The sequence below is a fragment of the Doryrhamphus excisus genome, linkage group LG1 (genome assembly GCF_037039965.1).
Source record: "Doryrhamphus excisus strain RoL-2023G ecotype Guam linkage group LG1, RoL_Dexc_Guam_v1.1, whole genome shotgun sequence".
Taxonomy (NCBI): domain Eukaryota; kingdom Metazoa; phylum Chordata; class Actinopteri; order Syngnathiformes; family Syngnathidae; genus Doryrhamphus; species Doryrhamphus excisus.
The window spans coordinates 6,554,756-6,573,695 of NC_136357.1; the positions used below are offsets into that span (position 1 = coordinate 6,554,756).

The 18,940-nt window shown below is 41.8% G+C and overlaps 1 protein-coding gene across 12 annotated transcripts in view; it reads right to left on the bottom strand.

Moving 5' to 3' along the window:
* The window catches only part of tjp1b (tight junction protein 1b), a 74,595-nt gene that overhangs the window by 26,033 nt on the left and 29,622 nt on the right, over positions 1-18,940 (bottom strand). The window contains exon 1 of one of the 12 annotated variants that reach the window (XM_058075577.2): positions 4,706-4,889. The exons of 10 other annotated variants lie outside the window; for them this stretch is intronic. The gene's annotated coding sequence lies outside the window, so the exon portion shown is untranslated. Of the gene's footprint in view, positions 1-4,681; positions 4,890-18,940 lie in introns of those variants that run through there. One more of the 12 variants, XM_058075576.2, reaches the window with a different exon arrangement.

Sequence of the window (18,940 nt, forward strand, 5' to 3'; positions counted from 1 at the left end):
ATATCACCCAGCTTTAACATCACCCCTCAGTAGTTGTGCACATAACTTGAGTCGTATGCAGTAGAAATTAATCAGTGAGATCCGACTAAACCATGTTGGTCATTCCAACCCACTTATAGCATTCAGGAATCAGGACAATCATCAAGTTGGTGAAGCTTGACAGACATAACGTCACATCCCTGGCGAGGGAGAAGAGTTAAATTTACTTCCATTAGAGCAGAGCTTCTGACAGACAAGTGACAGATTCCACACATACTGTAGTTTGCTTTCTGATTGGTTGCCTTGACCAAAATGTGCACCCTATAGAACCAAACTGTAATTTTACTGGAAGCAACCACGGATGGGAATGAAGATCTACAAAGTGAAGCTTTAACTGTGTAGTCTTGACATTGAAAAAAAAAAAAGTGTCGGTTTACTGTAGTAGTAGTAACTCTAGTTTTAGCAGTACAGGGTTCAAGCAACCTGTTGCATTAATATCGACATCATCCAACCAAACATAAAAAAGCAGCCACTTTTAGCTTTGATTGTCCTTGATAATCTTCACAACACCTCCCACCGTTGGAGCTGCTGATGCTAACCAGAGACACAGAAGGAAATCAGCTCCCGCCCTCAATCAAGCCTCAGTGGAAGTTATCAGCGGCCCACACGGAGCCCAGGAGGGCAGGAATGTGCTGATAAGAGGAGCTGCTGACCTGCCCCCCTCCACCTCCTCTCTCTTGTCACCGCGTGTGGGATGTTGACAACACAGTCAGTGGAAAAACAGCCATGATAAAAGCTTGATTCTGCACCACGCAGAGAGGTTAGTTGTGAAAGGTGATGAATGACATTTTCGGAGATTATTCAACTTGATAGCTTTCAGCTGAGAATTACAAACTGAGTGACGCGCAAGCAAGCTTCTCTGCTAGTTAAAAAAACAATACATTACAGGTTGCTGGCAGGCAACTTGGTCAGATTTCAAATTAAAAGGAAATAATGAAATTTAGTTAATCCATTCAGGGGTTAGTAACATGGAAGAAATTTACACAGACAGACACCATATAAACCTTGCAATCCTACCTCCACCTAGTGTTCCTGCAGTCACTCGTTAGCTCTGATGAGTGAGAAACGTTATTTCAATGGAGTTTAACTGCTGTCTGGGCTCAAGCAGAAGCTGTAGTAATTCTCCAATTCTACTTTAGATTTGTTAGCTTAAACCACCATCGCTGCATAAGACTTCAAAACATGATATTATAGTCGTCCCTTGCTATATTGTGGTTTGAACACATAATGGTTTTTCACAAATGAATTAATTCATAAATGACCCCTGTTTCGTGGTAGACTATGGACTGTTATTGGTTTAAAAAAAATAATAATAATTAAAAGACTAGTTATATGTAGTATTCTGGTCACTTGGCATCAATAATATTACATTGATAAGACATGGAATTAAATTTAAGAGTGCCAAAAAGTTCTCCTCACATACTGTGTGGAAGTGTTAAGTTTTTGGCTTCTTACTGTGTCCTTCTTCTCCCCTCCAAAAACATTTTTTTAAGTTTAGAATAAAAGAATTGGAGGCTAACAAGTTAGCTCAGTAACATGCTATGTTTAAAGCAGCAGCTGTCTCTAATGTCCCTGAAAACACTGCAAATTGTGAGGTGGTAACAGGGATGCTAAAAAAATGTGGTAATAGCATCCGCAGGTGAGTCCTCGGCAAAAAATGCACTTCTAAAACAGAGATACTACATACTATAGTTTTTCTCTAGACACCCCTTTTTGAGAATAGTCCTTCTTTCAAAATAAGTTTTGAGCCAACTAAACGACAGGGAAAAAAAGTGAAAACACACAGTTTGAAACAATCATTTGATGCAAGACAAACTGAGCTCAACTCTTGCAAAATATGCTAACATCTTGCATAACATCATCCATCTTTTAGAAAAGTCTTGCAAAGCTACAATAGATGGAGGGGGAGGACACACCACCAGAATGAATCCTGTGACTCTTGCTGAGCTGAGGTTTCACGTGATAGTCTCACATCCTACGTGATGGCAACTTGAAAGAGGATTTTTTTTTTTCCAGAAGACTGTACAAACTCGGGGGCATTTCCACTTCAGTTTCTGTACTTAATGAACCTTTTGTAGCCTGTGTAAGGATTTTGCAGCATGGATGTGCTATGATTTAAATAGCTACAATTATCAATAAAATTCCCAACAACCCCCGGTTCACATCTCTCAGATTTAGTTTGTACTTAGGAAACCCTTCATAAGGGCAAAACAAAAATGTTTTGATGTGATGTAAGAGAACATAAAAACACGCATATACAGCATCAATGCATGTTAAATTCCTACTCAAGCCAACAAAGAACAGCAATGAATACTGTGTCCTTCCGAAACCACAGTGACTCTGGTGACTGCTGCTGCTCCCATGACAGCTCAGGGTGACGATAATTTACAGGCCAACATGTATGGCCGCCCTTGACGCTGCAATGTATTATTCTCTTGATGCCTTGCCAGAGGCATCCATACACACACTGAATTACTTCCACTTCTGTGAATTTAATTGAAACAAATATCATCTGTAGTTTGGACGCTCTCCGTGTTTGTGCTAGCTATTTTTGGACGTTTGTGTTTGCTTTGAGACTCTAGAGGTCTAGAGGTGTCAGCTGGGATGGTTGTCAGTGCCGCCATCGATTCACTGGTGGACGGAGAATTAGCATTTTGCTTCGTCCACTGAATTATATAGCTCTTCCATCTCATTAGTTAAGTCATAGGTCATCAAATACGTAGAAGATGCATATGATAAAAAAAACATATACTTTATTCACTAAACTTGTAGTTCTAGTTGATACGACATTAGCTATGTATACATGGACCCAAATATTCCAATTCCATTCGGGTTATTTGCTCAAACGGAAAGAATGTAACCTTTGTATACACCTCATTCCAAAAGAAAAGTGCCAATCCGAATGAATATATAATGGGATTCACAGGGGTGGAATATTCCTTTCCCCAATCCGATTGAGGTATCTTGTACCCGCTCAAACGGAAAGTCGTCATGGTGTGTTCTTCTTCGTGGTGTTTTTCTTCTTCTGTTGTTTATTGGCGGTTGGCAAGCAGCTTTCGTGTGCATTAGCGCCATCTGTGAAACAGAATCTAAACCCTTCTATACGCCATTCACAAGTCCAGTTTTATTAAAAAAGAAAATACATATCTATATAAAACATGTGCCGAGCTTAACTGTAAAATATTAGCAAGATTGAACTTTATCTTTTCCTGTTCCCGGGTGCGTTCTTTCAGCGAATGCTGAGATAGGACGTAACACGCAGCTCGAGACGTTCTTCGATTTAAAAAAATGAAGGCGAGCAATCGGCACTGGACTGCTAAGGAAAGTTTGTTTTTGATTCAAACTAAATTTCAAGACTGGATGAACGAAAAACTGGCAATACGGAGTTATTCCAACAAGTGAAAGAAAAACAAGAGGAAGTCGGTAACACGTGATGTTGGTGTTTACGCTTTACTGCGCATGCCCCATTGACTATTCTGGTTGATTATAGCGGCGCATGTAGACACGCGATTGGAATATTCCTTTCCATGTATACCATTGCTTTCGGAAAGGTCATTCGGAAAGAGAAAAACTCCTTATGTAAACGTGGCTACTGTTGTGATTTGTATCTCAACTTTTGCACCCCATTCACCTTACATAATTCGGCTATAAAAATGTCCAATTTTACATGGATTTTCAAAGTCTGAGGCAGCAGGATTTCTGGGGAGGTGCAGCAGCTTGAAATCATATTTTAAGCAAACTTTGGTTATGTCAACGACAACATTTTGGAGTTCTTGAGAAAAGGATGCAGTGAGATTCCAACATAACAATGAAATGAACTGAAATAGAGCAAAAGGGCCCCCAACCAAGCACTTTTTGATGCTATCTCTAGCCAAGTTCAACAGGTGACTGACGAAGGGTGCTCTTTGGTTACGAATCCACCCGTTACGATTATAATATGACTCAATGAGCTATAAGCCATTGCAAAACACGGACGGAGCCCCCCCCCGGGGACACATTAAGCGACTGTGCGTTCATACAGCCTGACAGTCCCGCTTGTACTGTACAAGTAACGGTGCAGACAGGCAAGCGTGTCATCAAACGAGCGGCAGCTAAAGGGGCTAATGTTAGCAAACTGGTAACAAGCTTTCCCCAAAGACCCTCGTCAGCTTTACTGCGCGACCACCAAAACAACGCTGGCAACCCCTTCAGCTTCTCCTAACTTAAAAAGCTATATTTCTATTTATATCTATGTTATCACATCCTCTTTGCATCACTTTGGAAATGTTTGCCACCCCCTGCCTTTAGTTGGTCAAATACCCCCCCAATCCCCCTTACTGGCCGACATTTTGTTGTAGCAGCTAGGCTAGCTGTTCCTCGCTAACGTTACCTGAGCGCCCCACTAGATGACAGCTTGACCGAAGGACATTTTACAGCACAATGTAGGAATATATGGAGCATATATTCACGTACAAGCAACTGTCATAGTCGCCCGTGCTTTCAGTGAAAAATACAGGGCGACTAGCTAACCTCGTAGCATAGAGCGTAGATGCAGTTTACTAGCAGTGAGGTCGCTAAGTTACCTCGACTTGCACCGTTTTCGCTCGGGGGACATGCATCATGCACACCCTCCTGCGGCCGGAGCCAAAAGCATCATACTCACGGATAAATCCAGAAATCTATTCACTTTCGCAAAAACAGCGATCCGTGTGGCGTGCTTCTACAAAGGGAAAAAGATCCTCCTTTTTGTGGCTCCAGAGCAGCAGCAGCCGCCGCACTGCAATGGCAGGCAGTGGATGATGCCTTCCTCTCTACCCCCTCTGCGCGCACACTTCGGCTGCCTTGCCCGCCGCGGTGACAGTGACAGGTTCGCCTGGAATAAACCATTCGGGCTCGTCCGCAGGGGGGGGGGGGGGGGGGGGGGGTGATGGAAGCAGGGATGCAGCGGGGAGGTTGTCCACAGCAGCTGCAGTTACAGCAGCAGCATCACCCTGCGCGCCATTCCACTTTAAGCTGACATGGCCGAGAAAACACCTGAAGCTGCTAATATATATATATGTGTATATATGTATATGTATATATATGTATATATATGTATGTATATATGTATATATATGTATGTATATATATATATGTATATATGTATATATATGTATGTATATAGTGATTAGTGAATTATAGTGATTTATATGAATATAGTGAATTATAGTGAATATATATATACGTATACATATAGTGATTAGTGAATTATAGTGATTTGTATATATATATATGTGTGTATACGTGTGTACGTATATATTTGTATATATGTGTGTATATATGTATATATATATTCACTATAATTCACTATATTCATATAAATCACTATAATTCACTAATCACTATATGTATACGTAGTATATATATATACACACACACACATATATACATATATACATATATATATTATACATATAATGCGACTTAATGAATATACTAACATACAAAATACCTATTATTGTGCGTTTTGGCAATCTGTATAGTATGTATAGTATAGTATGTATATATATAGTATAGTATGGCAAAGTCCTATAATTATTTGTGTTTGTATACCTGTCACAGTCTCAGAAATGCAACAAACATCATATTATTTTTGTTGTTATGTACTATTAAGAATAACACAGTAACACACAGTAACACATAAAGCTTGTAAGCTGTGCATTTACTAAAAGTTACATTATAAGCTCATGAACTTAAAATAAGTCAGCACCTACTATAAATAGCATGTGAGTCCAACGAGGTCTGATAATTAATTCACTGTGTGTTAATTGTAATATATTGTAAAATGAACATCAGATTAGATCACAAAATGTGGCATTATAAAATGCATTAATGTACGGAGAGAAACAGCATCACTCATAATACAATGACAGTGCGGCCATATTGTTCTTATACCAAAAGTAGTATGAAAAATGCTTTTATTTTGACTATTTATATTTGTAAGAATGTGAGTAAATCTCACTGAAGCAACCACTAGGTCTTTACTAATAAAAAGTACTTCCTGCATGAAGACACTTTAAATGAAGAAAAATCTAAAATCCACCCTACGTCCTTTCCATTCCTGCTCAATACAGCATTCTGTGGTTGTGTGTATAGATTTAATCAATATACAGTGAAATGTAAATTGTGCACTGCACCAAAGCCTCCCTCTTGAGTCTGTTGCATGTATTTGAAAGGGGTTTCTCCATTTCTCTGCAGCGTACATATACTGTTGTGCTTTTTATCACTATAGGAGATTGTGTGACCGCTCATGTCACCTCTACCTCTGGCACTAATGAGCACAGGGGTGGGGGGAGATAGAGGCTGAGGAGCACAGGGGTCCCGCAATGTTGCTGACGTAAGGAGACCTGCCGGAGACTCCATTGGAGGATAACAAGGAAAGGAGGGTGGGGGCATCTTGAAGGGAAGAATGCGAGTTGACCAAGGTCATAAGAAAAAGATAAACAAAGCAGTCTTATTGATATCCTGTGGAACAAAATAGGAAGACGAGAAGTATATCATGACCAGGACAGAAGACAATGAATGCATTCTGACCTGCACCCACAATGTTTTGTCGGTACTCTTAACAGACGCACCTTTGACCGACGCAAACAATATTAAAGCAGCACTCTATTAATCGTACTGAAACAGAAAGACCCCGTGGAAACGGCATGAAAGTAAACTTTTGAGTGTCAGTACAGCATTGATGTGAGCTTAACGCCGCTTTATCTTTCTCTTGTGGAAGCCCTTGAAATACCCTCTGCTGGAGCTACAGCAGCGTTTGCCTCACTGACTCTGACAGCACAGAGGGAGTTTCACATGCAGTGCAACACAACAATGTTTAGCCTCTCGTTCCCATCACATGCGGTTTCAAACCCAAACTGATAGGGCCAAATTAGAAAAAACGCAAATCAGAAATCCACAGCAAGCGCCCTGCATGCCCTCGTTGGTGAATGTGTCACCTCTCACCTGTACAGGTCAGGAAAACAGTCCACTAAGCAAATGTTGCTGTAGCTATCTATGAGCTTTAATGACTGCAGCTATCATATGACAAGGCGATTGTTAAACATAGCGCTTGCAGCAGAGCAAAATAAATGCATCTGTCTATTTGCAGCATGCAAACATCATGTCACTGCATGACTACACACTCTTATTACGTGTCTCGCTATGGAGCATTTTAAAGTATGAGGATGTAATCCCATAGAGGTGTAATCTATCCAATGCAACGGAGTGTATATTTTGGGGATTTCACTGTCGTCCTTTGCTCGCTATATGACCTCTAGCATGGAAATCAGCTCGGTGACTTGACAGGAAACCCGTAACTTCAAGGCAGAAATTCCTTTAACAAGCCTTCATAATGCATCTCACGCTGAGAAAGAGACAAGGGTCCACGATCCAGGAAGCATAAGCTACCGTGTAAAGTCAGCAGTAAAAAGAAAAAAAAAAAAAACACTTATCAAACTGTGCTTCTGTAGCAAGATGAAGCGTGCCCTTGGCCAGAGGACGTACAACGGTAAAAATGCAGCAGAAACACATCCACAATCATTTGGTGACAGCTTTTCCATCTCAAGATAATATTGGATTTAAAAGTGCTGGAGTTCACATCACAGCAAAGACTTCAGATAAACATTTTACAGCTGTACAATTTATAGTGTGATATGATATAGAGCAGAAATCAAGATGTGTTATGTACTGTATATACAGTGAAGAAAATAAGTATTTGAACACCCTGCTATTTTGCTATTTCTCCCACTTAGAAATCATGGAGGGGTCTGAAATTTTCATCGTAGGTGCATGTCCACTGTGAGAGAGATAAACTAAAAAGAAAAATCCAGAAATCACAATGCATGATTTTTTAACAATTTATTTGTGTGATACAGCTGCAAATAAGTATTTGAACACCTGTGTATCATCTAGAATTCTGACCCTGAAAGACCTGTTAGTCTGCCCATTAGAAGTCCACCTGCACTCCATGTATCATCCTGAATCAGATGCACCTGTTTGAGGTCGTTAGCTGCATAAAGACACCTGTCCACCCCATACAATCAGTAAGACTTTAACTTGTAACATGGCGAAGACCAAAGAGCTGTCCAAAGACACCAGAGACAAAATTGTACACCTCCACAAGGCTGGAAAGGGCTACGGAGCAATTACCAAGCAGCTTGGTGAAAAAAGGTCCACTGTTGGAGCTATCATTAGAAAATGGAAAAAGCTAAACATGACGGTCAATCTCAATCGGAGTGGAGCCCCATGCAAGATATCACCTCGTGGGGTCTCAATGATTCTAAGAAAGGTGAGGAATCAGCCCAGAACTACACGACAGGACTTGGTCAATGACCTGAAAAGAGCTGGGACCACCGTTTCCAAGGTTACTGTAGGTAATACACTAAGACGTCATGATGTGAAATCATGCATGGCACGAAAGGTTCCCCTGCTTAAACCAGCACATGTCAAGGCCCGTCTTAAGTTTGCATATGACCATTTGGATGATACAGAGGAGTCATGGGAGAAAGTTTTATGGTCAGATGAGACCAAAATAGAACTTTTTGGTCATAATTCCAATAAGCGTGTTTGGAGGAAGAAGAATGAAGAGTACAATCCGAAGAACACCATCCCTACTGTGAAGCATGGGGGTGGTAGCATCATGCTTTGGGGGTGTTTTTCTGCACATGGGACAGGACGAGTGCACTGCATTAAAGAGAGGATGACTGGGGCCGTGTATTGTGAGATTTTGGGGAACAACCTCCTTCCCTCTGTCAGAGCATTGAAGATGGGTCGTGGCTGGGTCTTCCAACACGACAACGACCCGAAGCACACAGCCAGGAAAACCAAGGAGTGGCTCCGTAAGAAGCATATCAAGGTTCTAGCATGGCCCAGCCAGTCTCCAGACCTGAACCCAATCGAAAATCTTTGGAGGGAGCTCAAACTCCGTGTTTCTCAGCGACAGCCCAGAAACCTGACTGATCTAGAGAAGATCTGTGTGGAGGAGTGGGCCAAGATCCCTCCTGCAGTGTGTGCAAACCTGGTGAAAAACTACAGGAAACGTTTGACCTCTGTAATAGCAAACAAAGGCTACTGTACCAAATATTAACATTCATTTTCTCAGGTGTTCAAATACTTATTTGCAGCTGTATCACACAAATAAATTGTTAAAAAATCATGCATTGTGATTTCTGGATTTTTCTTTTTAGTTTATCTCTCTCACAGTGGACATGCACCTACGATGAAAATTTCAGACCCCTCCATGATTTCTAAGTGGGAGAAATAGCAAAATAGCAGGGTGTTCAAATACTTATTTTCTTCACTGTATTTAGACATACTGTTGCTGAATTTAGCTTGTATATGCACGAGGTAATTAATCTGGATTTGCACATATATCAAGTGTTTTAACAATGACACAGTACACCCCTCACGTTTCTACAACATTCTAGTACAGCTTCTCAAAGGACTATAATATCAGGGGTGATTTGGGGGGGCCGCATAATGTGGTCCTGCATGAGTGCTGCCGGTATACCACTGCACTGTTCATTGAGAGAAAAATGAATTAGTTCATTCATTTTCTACCGCTTATCCTCACGAGGGTTGTGGGGGGTGCTGGAGCCTATCCCAGCTGTCTTTGGACGAGAGGTGGGGTACACCCTGGAATGGTCGCCAGCCAATCACAGGGCACATATAGACAAACAACCATTCACACTCACATTCATACCTATGGACAATTTGGAATCGCCAATTAACCTAGCATGTTTTTGGAATGTGGGAGGAAACCGGAGTACCTGGGGAAAACCTACACATCCCATGATCCCCAAGCGGTTATTCAAACCCATGTCTTCACAATCCCCTGACTGTGTGGCCAACATGCTAACCACTTGTCCACCGTGTGACAAATTTCACACAATTAAAATAAAAAATAATAATGATCTCTAAAAAAATAAATAATAATAATAAAAAAATAATAAAGCAATAATAAATAATAAAAAATAATGCTTTTTCCTACTATTTCATCTATTTTATCTATAATTTTATCTATAATTTACTATTATCCTATCGTTTTACTATTCAACATGAATTTGGAGTTGCCAATTAACCTAGCATGTTTTTGGAATGTGGGAGGAAACCGGAGTACCCGGAGAAAACATGCAAACTCCACACAGAGATGGCCGAGGGTGGAGAATTCCAACATTCATTCATTCATTCTACCGCTTTTCCTCACGAGGGTTGTGGGAGGTGCTGGAGCCTATCCCAGCTGTCTTTGGGCGAGAGGTGGGGTACACCCTGGACTGGTCGCCAGCCAATCACAGGGCACATATAGACAAACAACCATTCACACTCACATTCATACCTATGGACAATTTGGAGTCGCCAATTAACCTAGCATGTTTTTGGAATGTGGGAGGAAACCCACGCATGCACGAGGAGAACATGCAAACTCCACACAGAGATGGCCGACGGTGGAGAATTCCAACATATATTGTGATATTCTTTAACAGAGCATGAACCGCCTCTCTTGGGAAACTGGGTCACAATGCCTCCAAGATGACAAGCGCTTTTGTGAGGAAAGTGAAGTTAATGGAGTGCCTGAGTAAATGTCCAGACCTGAGCCTAATTGAGCACCTGAGGGGCATCCTCAAGATGAAGCAAGGCGGAGGAGCACAGCTCTGTGATGTCATCATGAAGGAGTGGAAGATGATTCCAGTGACAACCTGTGCCAGTATGGTGAATTTAATACCCAACAGGATTAAGGAAGTGCTAGATAACAAGGGAGCTAATACCAAATATTGACACCTTGGACACAATATGGACATCTTCACATACTCATCTGTGTTGACAATACATACAATAAAACGGTTGCTAAAATGTGAGCCATGTACTCATTTTGTGAGATAACATAGTCCACCTCGCTATGTCACTGCAAAACAACGATTTATTGACTCATGCATTTCCGAGCTAAATTCAGCCCCAATGTACTCAGTGACAACACATCACTTTACATTTACAGGATTCCCCAAATGAAACCCATAATCTCCTTCGGATTTTATTTTTCCAGAAAGCTACAGCTGAGAGCTCAGACTGATCAGGTGACATGAAATGACCTCACATTGCCAGCCTGAGGATCATGTGACACCAGACCAGATCCCAAAAAAAAAAAAAAATCTCTGGGGATGGAAATGCAACCTCATGTACAGTAGCAAAGAAGCAATCACCCAAAGTATCTTTATCCTGGCTAAGCTAATAAAGATGAACAATTCCAATCAGTTAATGTCAATGTGGTGTGTATGACAGAGGAGGCCTTCAGCATAAGAGAAAAGGTGAATTGGACTGCTTTGGTTCTTAACACGGGCGGCACGGCGGTCGAGTGGTTAGCGCGCAGACCTCACAGCTAGGAGACCAGGGTTCAAGTCCACCCTCGGCCATTTCTGTGTGGAGTTTGCATGTTCTCCCTTGTGCATGCGTGGGTTTTCTCCAGGTACTCCGGTTTCCTCCCACATTCCAAAAACATGCTAGGTTAATTGGCGACTCCAAATTGTACATAGGTATGAATGTGAGTGTGAATGGTTGTTTGTCTATATGTACCCTGTGATTGGCTGGAAACCAGTCCAGGGTGTACCCCACCTTTTGCCCCAAGACAGCTGGGATAGGCTCCAGCACCCCCGCAACCCTCGTGAGGAAAAAGCGGTAGAAAATGAATGAATGAATGGTTCTTAACGCATCAGGGATCGATCGCTGTGTTATACATGACGGTGAATGGAAGCATTCAAAGCAGCGATTTAATTGTGATTTTATAAACAGTTGTAAATGGTGACATTGGATTGAATATTTATATTAATTAGCTGGAAGTAGTCTGAATCTCTCATCAATACAAAATGCACAGATAAAACCTACAGTTTCTTTTTAAACAGCAAATCAGTCAAATCAATGTACCCTCCATTTCTCCATAACAACTAAGTCAAATTGTCAGCAAAGTGGATCTTATTTGCTGATTTGGTATTTTTTTTTTCCAAGAAAAAGACCTTGCTTTGGTGATGGAGAGGGATCAGCAATATTGTGGCAGGTGGTAGTGACTTCAAGAGTAGTAAAAAACGGGGGGGAGGGGGTGAAGACAAATATATTGTACTGCAGAAAGAAACAATGAGTCTGCAACAATTCTTTGCACTGTATTAAATCATTTATGAATCCACAATGTTCCGAAACTCCAACCTGTGCAAAACTTCTGCCAAGAATCTACTGTACAAATTCCTTTTTCTTGCCACTTGTAGTCATTTTATTAAAAAAAAATAAATGACATCCTGGTAGCTACTCACATATAAAAATTCACATCTATTTTTCTGTATTTGCACCCCCAGAGCCAAGTGGACGTCAGTGTGCTCCTGTGCATTTAGCAAGTAAAACTCTGCCCTCTGCAGGACTTTAGCTGACATTTTAGCTGCGTTGACAGCCTGCTCATTGAGGCATGCAAGAACAAATCTATATAATATGAAGATGTCATTGAAAGGAAAGCAAACGTGAGTGAAGTAGATCTTCGTGATTTCACTCCTTCCCCCCTTTGGCTGGTGCCTGATGATGACTATGTGAACTAATGCAGGGAGGCAAAACGAGGAGTCGGGCTTGTTCACCCGCAGGTCTGCTGGGATGGAAAGCTCCTGAGTCTCAACAACATATGGTTGCCTCTCTGGGCATGAAAACACATGCACACATGTCCAGCAACACACGCTGCACGCACTCAGCAGCAACACGCCAGACATGCTTGGAAATGCACACACATGCATTTGTTCCATTCAGTGTGTCTGAGACCTGAACCATCCGGTTTGCAGTGTTGCAGAGTTTAATATGTGGCATATCACATGTCAACTATATATGCTACTTAACTAGCATTATTTTTTACATACATGTCAGAATAATCTATTGGATTAACCCAACATATTTTCCACTGTTGTCCATAATTGGCATAGGGTGCTTTCTCATAATGAAGCACGGGGGGGTTCCTGGGCCTATAGATCCCTGCTGCCCTCTTAATGTTGTTGCTACATCAAAACTCTTGGGCCACAGCTATTTTGTTGTAATATAGGTTTTTCATGTTGAATAGTAAAACGGTAGGATAATAGTAAACTAGAGATAAAATTATAAATAAAATAGTAGGAAAGATCATTATTTTTTATTATTTATTATTATTTATTTATTTATTTATTTATTTATTTATTTATTTATTTATTTATTTATTTATTTATTATATTTTTTTATTTTTTAGAGATTTTTTTAGAGATCATTATTTATTATTTTTTATTTTAATTGTGTGAAATTTGTCACACAGTGGACGAGTGGTTAACATGTTGGCCACACAGTCAGGGGATTGTGAAGACATGGGTTCGAATAACCGCTTGGGGATCATGGGATGTGTGGGTTTTCCCCGGGTCCTCCGGTTTCCTCCCACATTCCAAAAACATGCTAGGTTAATTGGCGACTCCAAATTGTCCATAGGTATGAATGTGAGTGTGAATGGTTGTTTGTCTATATGTGGCCTGTGATTGGCTGGCGACCAGTCCAGGGTGTACCCCGTCTCTCGCCCAAAGACAGTTGGGATAGGCTCCAGCATGGCATTGACCCCAGTGAAGATAAGCGGTATAGAAAATGGATGGATGGGTGCTTCAGAACGCTTCATTTGACAACAGTGAAGAGTGTGTGCTCATGTCATGACAATCAGTCAACACACAGTAATCTACAGAGGGCCCATGACTGTGAGCATCCAATGCTATGATTGATAAGTTTGTCATAACACAACCTTCCAAGTGTTTCATTCTTCATGCTTGGCTTGCTCATCATGGCCAGTATGTCCATTTCCACAAACATTACATCATCCGGCTGCTTGTCCTTCAATTGACCTCACGCTTGAGTGCTCAAATGAAGGGGAAATAACATGAAGAAGCACTCATCGAAAATGCCAAATCATAACAAGAGCTTGTTGTGTGATATTAATAGATGCAGGTTTTTTTTTAAGTAATGGAAATATTACATACACGTTGGTTTCGTGCTACATTTTCACAAATCTGTGGATGCTTATGGGACTTACCGTCTAGCTCTTGTTATAAATCTTCCGGGTTAGGCAATAGACTTGTTGGGATTTATGTGGGTTTGTGGTTTCTCTCATGATTTGTTGTATGTAAGGAACACAGTCCTGAGCATAAAAACAATTTAGAAGCACACGTTTTCCTCCAATCTCCCTCTAACAACAGAGGGTTTTAATCCCCACGCAGAATCCTTTAAGGAATCAACTAGAGTCAATATTCTTGTACAGAGGAAAATGACAAATCTGACATCTTTCAAGCCTGGAGATATAAAACAAAGACAAGGTTTAGCAAGATAGTTCTATGCTGGGCTAAAATGCATCACAGTTTTCTACCCTTGTGTTACTGAATAATTGTGTCTAAAACATTCATTCATTATTCTACGGCTTTTCCTCTCGAAGGTCGCGGGGGTGCAGGAGCCTATCCCAGCTGTCTTTGGGCGAGAGGTGGGGTACACCCTGGACTGGTCGCCAGCCAATCACAGGGCACATATAGACAAACAACCATTCACACTCACATTCATACCTATGGACAATTTGGAGTCGCCAATTAACCTAGCATGTTTTTGGAATGTGGGAGGAAAACAAAATACCCAGAGATGCACGGGGAGAACATGCAAATTCCACACAGAGATGGCCAAGGGTGGAATTGAACCCTCGTCTCCTAGCCGTGAGGTCTGCGCGCAAACCATTCGACAGCCATGCCGCCGTGTCTAAAGCAATATTATGAAATTAAATTAATCAGCCTTTGTCTGAAGAATGTGCCATCTCCTAAGTCAGTATGTGGTCATCAAAATGTCGCTCAAACTAAATATCGAAAGGTGCCATAACGCTTGTATACAGTACTGTACATTTTTATCATTCTACCAGAAAGCAACATAGATCATGTACGTAATTTCTAGGAAGAGTACATATGGCCCAATCATAATTTCTCCACAAGGAGATGAAAAAAAAATGGCATGAAAGGCTGAAATGACATCAGTCACCATCCAGTTTACGTCTTATAAAAGGCTAAGCTCCACCTCATGATAACAGTCATAGCTCCTGGATGGTTCACATCTCTTGCTTTGAAATTATAATGCGAATCTAATTATAATTCATTTATTTATTAGATCATTTTTATGTCTTATTTGGATCAGTATTATATTAAAACATTATTATTTTAGAGAACGATCCTCCCACATTCCAAAAACATGCTAGGTTAATTGCCGACTCCAAATTGTCCATAGGTATGAATGTGAGTGTGAATGGTTATTTGTCTATATGTGCCCTGTGATTGGCTGGCGACCAGTCCAGGGTGTACTATGTAGCTGGGATAGGCTCCGGCATGCCCGCGACCCTCGTGAAGATAAGCGGTATCGAAAATGGATGGATGGATCACAGTTTGAGGTCCTAGGCAAGAAACCTAGAGTCCCATAAGCCATTGGTTCTCATGGGTACCCATGGGTACACGTAAGGTGCATGAGCAAATTGCAGGCTACGTGGAAACATTTAATTTCTAAGATGATAAATTAATATTCTTCATTATTTAATATTAAGCCAGACAATGAAATGGAATTTGTGCACTGCAACTAGTTTCCCCAAACTAGTGACAAAATGGCTGTAAAAACATGTGTTTTTAATGCTATTTTAATGCTATTGCATATGGTGTATTTCATGGCTGGAGACAGATGAGCTGCACACCTGTCTAACAGCTATAAAAGTCGAAAAACAGTAAGATTCCGCCCAAATAACAGTGAAAATCTGCCAGTGACTAAATACTGTACATCTGTAGACAAACAAATGAAAAAAGTCCAAAAAACGTACACTGTTACTTCCCCAAGTGGGCGTAGCTGCATGTGTATCTGTTTTTTTCAGCATCCCAGCTGTAGGTGATTGGAAATCTGGTGGAGCTTGCATAAAAGAGGCAGACGGCTGCTCTCTAGCTCTCTCAATCATCGTTGTTTGTGAGCGACCAAGCCAGAAGTGTGCGCGCTCAATTGCGTGTTGATTGCTTGGTGTGACATGTTTAGTTTTCCTAAAGAGGTGTACTCACTCTGACTGTTTTCTGGTGAGTCTTTGTGTTTCCCTTTTTGGTATTTTTGTGATTTGGGTTTCAGTATTTTTTTGCGGTCCTGGTTTTGAGGATTGTTTTTTGTTTTGTGCCCAGTTTTTGTGGGGATTGATTGTTGTTATTGGTAGAATTAAATACAGTACTTCGGCGGCACGCGGTCAAGTGGTTAGCGCGCAGACCTCACAGCTAGGAGACAAGGGTTCGATTCCACCCCTCATTCCAAAAACATGCTAGGTTAATTAGCGACTCCAAATTGTCCATAGGTATGAATGTGAGTGTGAATGGTTGTTTGTCTATATGTGCCCTGTGATTGGCTGGCCACCAGTGCCTCTCGCCCGAAGACAGCTGGGATAGGCTCCAGCACCCCCGCGACCCTTGTGTGGAAAAGCGGTAAAAAATGAATGAATTCTTTCCATCCTATACCTCAGGCACCCTTAGGACATAACATATGCCATAAGCATTATCATCATGCATCCAACCACCCATTTTTTGCTTGAGCTGGAGCCTATCCCAGCTGACTTTGGATGAGAGTTGGGGTACATTTTTGATTGGTTCACAGTCAATCACATATAGAAAAACAACCACAATCACAACTATGGACACTGTAGAGTCAATTCACACTGCCTCTTGTCCTAAGTCAGCTGGAATAGGTTCAAGCAAACCCCCCCATGACCCTAGCGAGGGTAAGCGGCATAGAATGGGTCGACAAGAGGAAACATGCAAAGTGAGGCAGGCTCATGCACCGATAATACTCTCATGTAATCACGATTTTCATGTTAAAATTACACATCACTGCTGCCAAGGCCACAAAGTCAACATATTGCAACATGATGTGTGTATGTGACACAATGCTAGTGTATGCACTCACAGTGCCTACAGTGACCTGCCATATGTCCCATTGGAGGACACATAATAGACAGGCCTTGCGCCTGAGTCGCAGCCTCTCCAAACGTGCGCAACATCTGCCGTCCCCTCCGAGCAGCCTGTGTTATCACACACGCAGCCTTTGCATGCATCACGGATGGACAACTCCGCCTGAAACCCTCCAACCATCCCTCTGTGCTCATCAAAAAAAAAAATACATCTATTCTCTGACTGTTCTTATGCAACAGTCCTTTTTCACCTAGAGAAAATCATCTGCTCCTCCAATCACAGATTCCCCCTGCCCCCATCTTTCAATAAGGCTTCCTACAGATAAATCTCTCGCTCCCACCCCTCCCTTTCTCTCAGCTCCTCCCTCCCGCTTCCTTGCACACGGTGCGTCTCGCTCAGGTTCGCCCTCTTACACCTTCATCACATGGGACAACCTCCCTCCGATGGGCCCTGAATATGCAGATTGGCTCATTCAAGCTGCAGCCGCGCTGCCCACAAATGCATCTGCAGCACTTTCTGGCTCTGACTGAGCAGCGAATAAAATGCTTACAACGGGCCTTTTTTTTGGTGGTAATTTAGCGGAGATTGCTTCATCTGACCATTGCAGAATGCAGCTATATGTCCCTTTAGGGTAAATCTCAGGTATAGCTGATAGCTGATACTGATTCTGATGTAAAGTTGTCCTTTTAGTTTTGGCTTAAGTGCATCTCTCTCTGCAATTCACCTTGTTAAAGGAGAAATGTACTGTATCTGAAAGCGGAAACAATACTGCAGTTAACACTAAATAAAGTTAAAAATACAAGGCACATTATTCATTTTCTACCGCTTTTTCCTCACAAGGGTCGCTGGGGTGCTGGAGCCTATCCCAGCTGTCTTTGGGCAGAAGGCGGGGTACACCCTGGACTGGTCTCCAGCCAATCACAGGGCACATATAGACAAACAACCATTCACACTCACATTCATACCTATGGACAATTTGGAGTCACCAATTAACCTAGCATGTTTTTGGAATGTGGGAGGAAACCGGAGTACCCGGAGAAAACCCACGCATGCACGGGGAGAACATGCAAACTCCACACAGAGATGGCAGAGGGTGGAATCGAACCCTGGTCCTCCTAGCTGTGAGGTCTGCGCGCTAACCACTCGACCGCAAGGCATATTAGAGCAGTAAAAATAAAGAACGGTCTGAATGTATTTCTCTCAAGCGTCAGGAAGCACAATTGATGCTGATTTCAAACAAGTTCATAAAAGATGGTGGTTCCCCTCTCTCTGTTGTGTTTTCTGCAGCCTTAGCATTAAAATCAGATTCAAGCTCCCTGTGAACAAGCGTGCCGCTTGCCAACACAAATGACAGCAGGAGTGGGCCAGGCGCCAAAGTCCTCCCCTGACTATCAAGAGAGAAAACTAATCGGAAAAAAAAGCAATCGATATAAACCAAAGTATTAAACTACTATTGATTATTTGGTGCCTGGTAGATAGAGGTTTGTGCATTCGCTTGATTCATGCCTCACATTTATTTAACAAAACAGTCAGTAGACCAATTAAAAACATTCTTGCAGACCATCCAGTCTCTCAGCTACGGGGCTGAATGTGTTGTGACAAGATGCAATGAAGACTGCTCCTCAGGCTCAGCATCCTGCAGTCTCATCACTCACTGTGAGGCGGGCCGCTTCTTCCATCAGCTGCATTTGAGTTTGGGCATGTCAGCAACTTTTCTTCGAGTGCACACACACACACACACACATACACACAACCTGTACTGAGAACTATACCAAGGAAAAAAAGCCCTTAGTCGAGCTCTCAGTCTTGGGTGAGATAGTGGCCTCTTGAGCCACTTGAAAGATCCACTGAGCGACAGGCTGTTCAGAAAAATGGCCGCAATGTGGTAGGTCTCCTTCTGAGTACACGCTTTGACTCTGACC